The sequence below is a fragment of the Adiantum capillus-veneris genome, chromosome 6 (assembly GCF_014529385.1).
Source record: "Adiantum capillus-veneris isolate H3 chromosome 6, ASM1452938v2, whole genome shotgun sequence".
Lineage (NCBI taxonomy): Eukaryota > Viridiplantae > Streptophyta > Polypodiopsida > Polypodiales > Pteridaceae > Adiantum > Adiantum capillus-veneris.
The window spans coordinates 81,520,155-81,531,603 of NC_140936.1; positions in this window are offsets into that span (position 1 = coordinate 81,520,155).

The following is an 11,449-nucleotide window of genomic DNA, read 5'->3' on the forward strand; positions in this document are numbered from 1 at the left end:
AAACAGGTCGACACAGCAGAACAGGTACATCTCTCTCTCTCTCTCTCTCTCTCTCTCTCTCTCTCTCTCTCTCTCTCTCTCTCTCTCTCTCTCTCTCTCTCTCTCTCTCTCTCTCTCCCTCTCTCGCACTCTCTCTCATCAATTCTCTGTCATTCTTTTTTTCAAAGAGACATAATTTACGTTTTTAGGTTTTAGGGTTTAGTATTGTTATCATGCAAATACACATATTGTATTACTATGAAAATACACATATTTCAAACATACAAAGATATGCATATTTATTGTTTGTGTAATATTAAATACATAGTGTATTAACAGTAAACGTGAATGACAAGTCGACTTACTTGTGTCAATTGCTTAAATCTTGGTTTGGCCAAATGGTTGGTCTTTGTTGAGTTGTTGATGGCTACTTTCCTTGTCTGTTGTTTCTGAAATGGCTGAAATATGGAATATTTGAGCTAGAATTTTGGTGGATGTATAATGTTGGGGTTTTTCTTGGTGTTACTGGTTGGGCAAGTGGTGGATCTTGTTTGGCTATAGATGCAAAAAATGTGATTCAACAAGGGCGGATTTGAATTTAGGCGAGACAAAGATATCCTTTTAATTGAACTTGCTTTCAAATTTGAATCTGGATGGGAAAATTTGAATTTAAGCGAGACGGTGAAGTTGGTTTAGGTGGGATTATTTAAACTTGAGTAGCTTGATTTGAATTTACGCTGGATTATTTAAATTTGGGCGCTTTAATTCAAATTTGTTTCATGCTTGGCAGTTCATGTATATCATGGTTGAGCAAGAAGCAACCTACTGTGGCCACTTCGAGTTGTGAGGCTGAGTACAGAGCAGTCTTCATAGCTACGGTTGAGTGTGTATGGCTCAGACGCCTTATGGCTGATTTGGGTGTTGGACAAGACACTACCAACACTATCTACACTGACAGTCAGAGCGCATTGGCAATTGCGAGGAACCCAGTTTTTCATGCTCGCACAAAGCACATTTAAGTACATTACCACTATGTCAGGGAGAGGCTCTCAGCAAGAGAGATCAGCTTGGCTTATGTGCCAACACAGGACAACCTTGCAGATCTTTTCACAAAGGCATTGTCTCGTGAGAAGCTTGAAGCTTTCCACAAAGCTTCGGGCTTACTCCCCTTTGTGGACTTATCATATCCTCAGGGCATGGTACTTCCCTTTACTCATGTGCCAGCTCTCGTTCACCGCATCACTCCAGGGGGGATTTGTTACCATATACATGTGGTAGTGAGATGTGCAAACACACTAGGACCACCGGGGCATTTTTTTCCCTCTTTAGGAGGTTTTTTCCCCCCGTGCATTGTATATACGCCCATCACTCTAGGGCTATTTATCTTTCCATTACACACTAAGTAACACACTCTCTATTGTGTGCCTTGAGATTCCTTCGTCTTCTCCAAGCTGTGTACGTTTCTCTGCAACCCTAATTCCAACAACTACTTATTCTCATTGTATGGGACAATATAATATGGAGTATGTGGATGATGACAGGCATCAGCAAATTCATAGGTTTAACTTTATAAATTTTATTTTGCTACATGATATTTTTGACACATAATTTTAATCATTGTTTTTTATAAGTATGGTATGCAGATTCTTATCTTCGTAAACTGAGGATAATTGCTTTTTAATCGAGAGGTAAGTAATGGAATTTACTTATGATGCACTAACAATTTATTATTGCAGATGACAAGTGGAAAAGCACAACCAGCTTACAGACAATGAGATATGTTAGCACTTGTGGATTTTTCATTATTAAGGTACTCTTTATGAGCAACGGTCAATTAACATAAGGTTAGACAGTTTGTAATCACTTTTGAGCATTTATTAGTTTATAAATAAATGCATGCAAGAGAAAAATGCTCACTCTTGCATGGGGGAAGATTGCACCGAGTGTCGGTGTCCTTATTCTCCCATCTTATCTCTCCTCTCTTGCCATGCCAATGTACTACTCCACTTTAGGAGGTGCAACTGCACGTGCTCTCATGCTCTATCGCCTCGCTCTCTATCTCTCCTCTCGTTGTGCCAGTGTAGTACTCCACTTTAGGAGGCGCACTTGCACACGCTCTCTCTCTCTCTCTCTCTCTCTCTCTCTCTCTCTCTCTCTCTCTCTCTCTCTCTCTCTCTCTCTCTCACACACACACACACACACACACACACACATATACCGAGATTGTGTACGATTCTTGATTGTGTGTGTGGGTGACTTGTTAGATACACAAATTTGTTGGGTTTATTGTTCATAGCATGTTATTTTCCACGTTTTGAAAGCACGCCTTGTTTTCCATCTGTTGAAAAATCCAACTTCTTGCTTTCAAAGGCAACATGCGTTCCTTCTTGTAGGAGCAATGCGCCTATGGCTTTGTTTCTTACATCCATCTCAAGCAAAAACAAATCAACAATAGCTAAAATGGGTGCCTTGAATGAGCAACATTGCTTCAAAGCATGAATAATCGCATTAAGCTCTCGCTCATATGTAAAGTACTACTAGTGAATTTTCTAGGTTTTGAAGATTCTCTCTTAGGATTAAAAGATTTTTTTCTTGCTAGATGTAAGTGACTGTGTAGATGATTGTGCAAGTGTCTTAGTCTTATTTCTTACTCATTTTTTCACACATTGTTGAATGTTGGGTCAACAACACAACATAACTCAAGTTTCGTACCAAAGTCTTATCTTTTGCGAGTTATGAAATGCTGTGGATTATGGCTATAAACGTCATTTGTAATGAGTAGTTATTCTAGTTTCAGAAGCCGGGGTGCAATGGCACTTCTAGATTGTAGATACAAAGCCATTTGACCCTTTCAACCCCATTTTTGGTTAAACCTAAGGTAGCCTTAGTATATAAGGTACCTAGGTCATTTTGTAAAAAGACTTTTAATCATAATCAAAGTTTTAGCGCTGCCGTCTACTGTGTGTGAGAGAGAAAGAGAGTGAGTGTGAGCTTCATCCTCCCGCTACGCCCGGCTCGCTCAACACATTGGAGCTCCGACTGCACCATTGCGGTAGGCTCGAGGAGAGCTACGCGACAACGCCAAGCATTCCACGCGAGACGAAGCGCACACGCCGACGCATCTACGAGCTATTTGTGGCCGTAAGTGTATCAAACGATGTCTGTTTTTTGCGTGCTAGTAGTCTATAGAATCGTGGCGACATAAGCTACGCATAGGTACTCATAAATTTCAGTTTCGGACACTTTCAAAATTCGGCTCCGTCATCCTACACGTTTTCCGCAGATGGGTTTAGAGTGAGGGTTTTGAGTGTAGAAGCTTAGGGACAGGTGTATCCTAGTGAGGGGATGGTGTTCCTTAAGTTTCGTATGAATCTGGCATGATTAGGTGAGTTACCTTCCGCATGTGTGTATGTGGCTAGCTGGTGTAGTTGAGAGCAGTGAGGTTCTTGATTGTGGTTTATTTGGCCTTCCAGAGTGTTGTATGTGTAGGATGGTCTCAGCCTGACAAGCTTAAGAGATTTCCTCCGTGTGCCTATCGTGTCATCTGTGTCCTCGATTGACATTATGTTGATCTAGGTAGTGTTTGCATGCACTTCATGGGTGTGTGAGTAGCTCTCCCGTCCAACACACATTATCATCAACGATTTTTGCATGTTGAATAGCTTCATTTAAAAGTTTAGGGTGATTAGCTTAAACTCTAGATCAAGCCCACATGTGGCTATGTACTGAGTAAGTGAGATTATTCATCACACACTTATCATGTGCGCCTCTGTTGCGCATGTCAAAGCAAGGGACTTGCCGTACACTATGTGGGAGCCACAAATGGCTGCAAGCACACAACCAAATTAATCTAGCAAGCTCAAGAGAGCAAGGGTGTGTCACTCACCGCCCTACGCTTGCCTTCGTGGAGGATTCCTCACCTACCACCGTGCCGCGCTCAACCGCCTCGCTATTGCCGTTCCGTCGCAATGCTCAATCTCTCTCTCTCTCTCTCTCTCTCTCTCTCTCTCTCTCTCTCTCTCTCTCTCTCTCTCTCTCTCTCTCTCTCTCTCTCTCTCTCACGCATACACACACACAAGGAGATGAAGAAGAAGATGGAGATGGAGCAAGAGCACTCTTCAATTGCACAAATGAGAGAATGAGTGATTTTTAGGTTTATGTGAATTTTATATGAGCTCGCCCATTCACACTTGGACGCCCATGCTTAGCCAACTAACCCTTGAATGTTCCAGTTAGAGTCCACCTCTCATCGACGATCACTCTTACCCTTTTCCTATTGGATCGACAAGCCCGGCCTCCCATGACTACTAGAAGTGGACGTCGGTGGTTAACATGCCTCCTTTCTTGATGTAGATTCCGCCCTCGAAATATAACAATGCAGCATTGGGATCCATGATAGGAGTACCTGTAGCAGAAGAAAAACAACATTGTGAAAGCTCAAAGGCAGCATGTGCAGGCGTGCAATAAGTGAGATGCATACATGATATTTTAGGAAATGCAAAAAAAAAAAAAGAATTGTAACATTGTCAACTAGAACAAGCGTAGTACCTGAATGAAATGCAATTGAGTTAAGGTCTATTAGGTTGACTCTAAGAGAAGTACACAAGAGCTAGGGCTAAAGTAAGTACTAGCTTGACCAACGTTAATTAAAAATGTCGACTAAAGAGTAGTTAACCCTAGGAATGCTCGTCAGGGTCTAAAGACTAGTGATCTTGTCACTTATACCACTTAAGTGTGATCAACATAAAATACAAGGAAGTTTGTGCTATTTGCTTTCTCTTTTCTCTTTTTTTTTTCTTTATTGTTGTTGTCATAGTTGCTACAAGTAGCTGGGGAACTCGAGGTCTCAAATACCATCATCTGGGAGACTCGAGGTCTCAAATATCAGCTTGAGCATAAACTAGCCGGGAGACTCGAGGTCTCAAATACCAACTTAACACATGGACTTCCACAACACAAGTCACACTTAGGTGGAATAAGCTAGAGAGAACTATATCCTCATAGCCTAAAACATTACTTAAGTTACTACAATTAGTAGACTATTTAAGAATTAAAGTCAGCAATTAAGTGGCTTAGTTTAGCCTAAGGTCCTGATACCTAGTTAAAGCCAACTAATAGACCAAACTCAAAGAGAAGAACAAGGTACTAGAAGTTTGAAGAAATTATAGCATCTAAATTGGCAATGTCACAAGTTCATAAACTTTATGCATTGTTAAAAACTCAAATGAAAAGATGCAAACATGTAACTGTGGAAAGCATAGATAAAAGGAAGTAGTACACCTAATATAATGGAGAACATTCGTTGTAACATGTAAATATCCATTGGTGTTGTCCTTCGAAGGCATCTGTTAAGGCGGTTACGCCGCTAGCGGAAGCTAAATAGCGAGAACTCAACCAACAACAGAATTTGTCAGACGAGGACGGAGCTTGACCCGCAGGCGCATGGAAACAACTAGGTGGGTGTCAAATCACCTACTCGACCTTCTAATGACAATCACAACTAAGGAAATCAAATCTAAGTTCTAAAACACGCAAGTGACTGAAATCCGTACTACGAACGAATGCTATACGAAACAGGATCTAGAATCATTGAATCGATCTCAAACTCAAGGGGAAGTCTATACACTAGGTAAGAACAACACCCTAAAGACTTGAACTGCAAAATCAACCTATAACCACTCCGTGCGGCAAACGCGTATGAAGACAGGCCGAAAAATACAGGTGACCGAAACTTGACCCCGATGGTACTAATGCGTAGCTCTACTCGTTGTGGTTCTATAGATATGATGCACGCTCTATTCCGACACACGAGTTGGAAGAAAACTCACACCGAAGCTCGTAGGAACTTACCACACATAGAAGCCGATAGCACGCACTCTTGATATCTGTGCGTAGCTCTCACCATTGCTAACACAATGGCGGTGTCGCTTCTCCAATGGCGGCCCCGTAGCTCGCGTAGCAAGAAGATAAGACTCTCTCTCTCTCTCTCTCTCTCAGACACAGTCACGGCGCTCAAAACTCACTTTGATTAATAATTGAATCTCCTTAGGTCACAAAAACTTTGGCTTATATACCTCAGCTTTGGAGGTGAGAACATCTCTAATTATTTACATCAACAGGTGAAATTACTTCGGGATTACAAGCTGGAAACTCAATTGAGTCCCGTTACTTAATGAATGGCTCAAATCAAAATTAATGTCGGAAAGACATTTATTACAATCAATGGTTACAAAATGATGGGTGTGAGCAAAAATGTGGTTGTGATCCTCTGCTGGCTCAACACTCCCCCCCTCCGCGTTCATGTCGTCCCTGACATGACTTTTAGGCTTGGTCAATAGAGTCCTGTCGTCTTGAGCATCTGCAAATGTGATTCGTAGCGTAGGTTGCCGATGGTCAAGGTTGGGCCGAATATTTTGCTTTCGTGAGTGAAAAAGCCGGTGTAGAAAGCTTCTTCGAATGTTTGCATGTGGAAGCTAGGCAAAAACATAATTCTTTGGTATAAGAGATGTAACACCTTTGGTGATGGCTGCAATGAAAGATCATACATCATATCCGTCACTATGTCGGCCGTCGATAGTAGACTCGCGGTCGTGGCTTTATCTGGCGCGAACACTTCAATGCATGCTAAGAGAGTCCTGCAGATTTTCTTTAGCATCTGACACGAAAGGTCAGGAGAGCCAGTAAAGAGTTTGATGGTGCCCGTTAGGGTTTTCACCATGTAGGCTTTACCTATTCTCTCTCCTTCCTTTGGTCCTGGCATCTTAGGATAATTAAGCCAATTTGGCTTCTTTTCTGCTATCCTGCCATGTTCTTTCCAGCTTCTGACTCTTGGCACCGGGCAGAAGGTTGCATCCTCCCGAATCTCCTTTGGAACCTCTACCAAGTAGATGAGGTAGGCTGGGTATTTGTTCAGCCAACCTTTCCTCCATCTAGGTTGAGAATCTACAATCTTCTTTGATTGTTCATCCTTTGTGATGTCACCTTCGTAAAGAGCGACATACTGCTCCTCCTCTATTCTCTTTTTCGTCTTTATCACTTCAAATTTCATCAGAAGGAAAGGCAGGCTGGGTTGCATCCACTCTTCATGGAGCACTTTTGTGTCTAAACCTTGAAGTCTAATGGAGATGAGGAGTCTCCTTTCCCATTCCATTTCCGCCTTGGCACTTTCCTCTGTTGACTTTTCTATTTGGTCCTGGAGCCTTTGTTCTTCTTCTTCAGAGATTCCTGAAGTCGAGGCCACTTCTTGAACTGGGGCTGGATCTTCAATTGTGGTTGCCTCTCCAGTTTCTGGTAGCTCTATAGCTGCTCCCCCTGCTTCTTCTTGTGGTGGCTCTGTTTCTCTTCTTTGTTGCTCTTTGAGGTCTTGGAGCTGTTTGCGGAGGGCCTCATTTTCTGTCCTTAGTGTTTGGTTTTCTGATGTGAGCCTCTCCTCTGCAGCCAATGATCCCTCCGCCATGTGCAATCTTTGCACTTGCTCTAACCTTAGCTCTCTTTGCAAACTTCTGACCTGATCTTCCAGAGCTGGTACGAGGGATCCCTCTTGTTCTGTTCCTGCTCTGCTAGCTCTAGGGGTGGTCCTGAGTCTCATGATTGTCCTTTCTTGAAGTTCGACTCTTTCCCTTAGCTCAATGAGCTCATCCTTGGCTGCCTCCAGCTCATCTTCTATTCGCTCCTTTGCTTCCTGTGAACTTGTTACCTCTCTTGAAGCTTCGGCTAGTTGGAGTATCAAGCCGTCTCTCTCGTTTTCTGCGTCGTAGAGTGATGCTTTATGACTTTCAGATTCAGTCATAGCATTCTCTAACTTCTTCTGCAACTCTGCTTCCTTTTGTTTTGCTGTCTCAATTGCTACTTCCTTTGCTCTAGATCTTTCTTTAATTTTGTGGAGCAGTTCATGCACCATGTGCATGTCTTTTTCATCTTCATCTGTCAACTTGACAGCTCCTTCTGCCACCACCTCCAATCGCTTCGGCTCTTCTAGTATGTTCTGTTCGTCCATTTTCTCTTCACTCTCCATTGTACCCTTTGTCTTTTCCTTCGCCCCTTTCCGATCATCTTGTTTTCGTAGGGATATCCCATAAACTGCCTCCAGGGCCTCTTCTTCACTGTATCCGATCGCTACCAGATCCTCATAATCATCTTTCTTTTGCTGAACGGGATCTATCTCCTTTTCCTTGGTTCCGGTCTCCGGCTTTTCCATAATTTCTGTTTCTATTTCTATTGTGGTTTCCTCCACAATAATTTCCATCTTCTTCGGGCTTGGTACAACAGTAAAAGAGGGTTGATTGTCCTCAGTCATCTTGGCTTTCCCTTTGTTTGCTTGCCCGTCTTTCTCTTGAGGTTCAGTAGACTCATCTACTTTCTTCTTCCCCTTGTCGTCCTTTTGCAGCTCAGCTTTTAAAAGCTGTACTTCCTCTTCAGTATAAGGCTCGACAGGTTGCTGCTCCAGTATGGCCTCCGACTCCTCATAAGCTCTAATATATTGATCATATTGATCAACATGTGGCCTGGCTGAGCTGGTTCCGACTTTAGTGGGGTCTGGCACCCACATTTCTTCAAAGTCCCCTTTTAGAGCTCTTTCCGCTCTAAACTGCTCCACCAGCCTTTCCATTCTTGAGGCTTTTTGACTTTTGGTTTGCTTGGGATCAGCCTTCTTCTTCGCTTTCTTCTTGAGCGGCTCGTCCACAGCCTCTTCAGGTTCTGAAACTATTTCTAGTTTTCGGCGTGCTCTTGTGGACGCCCTCTTGGATACTTCTTGCTGTTCTTTCTCTTCATCGACTTCTCTAAGCCACTCATTCTGGGAGGGAACCCGTGGCCCTTGATCCCTAGCTCCAATAGCTTCATAAGCTATTCTTGTCAGAACTTCAGCTCCTCCTATATACTTTGGCTTCTGGTTGTGCATGGCGATTACTTGCTCGTGGATGTATTGAGCATAATTCACCTCTTTTGGCATGTTTCTCTTCAATGCCCATGTGATGGTAGTCGCAATGGCATGGGGTGGTGTAGTATACTTCTGCGGTCTTTTACTGCACACATGGAAAAACTGGTTGTATAATCGGCAAAGGGTTGCAGCTCGTTGATCTGCCATATCTCCGTAGGTTGTATTTTGTTTCTTTGATCCATAGACCTCTATGGCCTCCCTTCTTTCTCTGACAAAACTCCCTTTGTTGTGCAGCTTCAATGCATCTGCAATGAGCTGTGGAGTGATCTGTACTTCAACTGTTTCTCCATCCATGGCTGTCAACGTGGCTTTCCCATCCTTCTGAATGGATGTTGCCAACTCATACACTCTTCTTGTGTCTACACCTGATGGTCTCGAGGTGAAGAACCTGTGTAAGTCAGCCTTTTCCAGGTATCTGCTGATGTTCTCTGATCTGCTATAATCCACTAATTCTCGTGGGATCATAGGTACATCGACCGATTGCCCTTGAGGATCTCTGAAAGTCCCCTGGTAGATCTTTATTCCCTCTTTTTCTAGTACTGCTTCCTCCACCCAAGTCTTGGTTGGCTTTAGGGTTTCTGTTGGAATATCAAAAGGTTCTGCTTCTGCAAGAGCGTCCTTGATGGTTGGTCTTTTTCTCTTAGTTGCCGATGACTTAGCGGAATCCATGGATCCTGTAACTCCAATTTCAGAAGTTAGCGTCTTTTTAGTACTGAAAGCCGAAATGAAGCTTTTAACTATTCAAATGACTTGAAAATTGAAACATGAGCTATTCAGGGCCTAAGTATGCAGTGTAGGTGAAAAAATATGCAAACTGGGCTCAAAATCATGCTGGAGACATCATACGCGTATGATGTCTTTTGTGTCAAAATGACTTCATATTGGTTGTGCTTGTAGTTGATAGTGTATACATGAGTATCATATGCTTGGATTTGAGTTTGGATCCCATTTGGTCAAGTTTTGGCCAGTTTAGTCCGGTTCAGGCTCTTGGCAAAATTTTGAAAGGGAATTGGATTTTATGATCCAAATTGGGTAAAACTTGGTGGATTACTTTCAAATGGCATGTAGAACACTTCTGTTTGGTGGTTGAAGCCCTGAGGTGCCAAAATCACATAGTGAGACATCATACGCGTATGATGTCTTTTAGTGCATTTTTGGACCAATTTTCTCTATAAGCTTGGTTTTGGCTTTAGATAGGCTTATTCAGTGGATTTATCAAGTTTGGATAGAATTTGGGCTAAAAATGGCTCTGGAGACATCATACGCGTATGATGTCTTTTTCATCAATTTTTCATGGGATTGGTTCTGTGGACTCTCCATGTGCTAGTGAAGGACTGTTTATACTCAAATCTTGGTTTGGACTTGAATATGTTGGATTTGGGACAAAAATAGGCTTTGTATGAAGGATTTTCTCTTAATTGGGCTAATGGGGTGATCCACTTGACCAAATGGTTCCAAACGTCATATGTAGCATATATTAGATATATATAATGGATGTATGATGACAAATGAGCATTTTTGGCTCTGTAAGTGCAAATAGACATTATATGCGTATGATGTCTTTTGTGTCAAAATGGTGCTTTTTGGTTCCAGATAGCTTGTAGATGTGTTAATCAACAATCCTACAAAGTTTCAATGAGTTTGGAGTTATTTTGACAAAATTAGGACCAAAAATCAATTTTATGGCCTACTTTGCGTCTTTTTGGCTTTCCTTGGGTTTTCTAACTCCAATTCTCATGATACTTGGTTCATAGGATGTGATTAACATGTGGAATGAGGCTATGCACTCAAATGTTGAAATGGATGTGAAAATCATGCTGTGAGACATCATACGCGTATGATGTCTTTTCTTGAAATGTTGGTCTTTTTGTGCAAAGAATGCTTTGTGCTATTGCCCTAAGCCCTGCTAACTAGTTTTCAACTTAAAAAGTCATCAGTTTAGCTAAAAAGCCCCCTTATAGGCATTTCAGTTTCCGAAGTCGTCTTTTTGCCTTGGAGTTGAATTTCTTCAACTTTTCTTCTCGAGAGTTGCATTTCCAGCTCATTGGATATGTTGTGAAGCCATCCAGTTGGTTGGACTTGACTTTGGCTCCCCGTTCTCCATCTTTATCCATTTGGTTGCTCGAAAGCGTCTTTTTCACCATCGGTAAGTGAATCAGCTTTCTTTTGGGTTTTGCTTGCAAACATAAGTCATCCATGTATAGTTGAAACTGCTCGTGAAGTTTCATGTCATTTGGTCGTCAATTTTAGCCGTTATGCCAAAATGACGCTTTGTGTGTCCGCCGCCGAATCGGTTGTTCCGACCTACTTTTGGTGATTCAAACCCGGAGATACTCCAAGGTTGCATTGCTCTCGATGTTGTTAAGCTTCCTGAGAAGTTTTGTGTCGTTCCGACAACTTTTTTCTGTTTGCCTCTTGCAGGCTCTGTTGACCTAGGGTTTTTCCAGTCGTTCTTTCTCGAGCTTTGAGTGCTAGAAACTCATCTCCTATACTAGGGTAACCCACCTCTAAGTTCTTGCAAAGTTTGGTTAG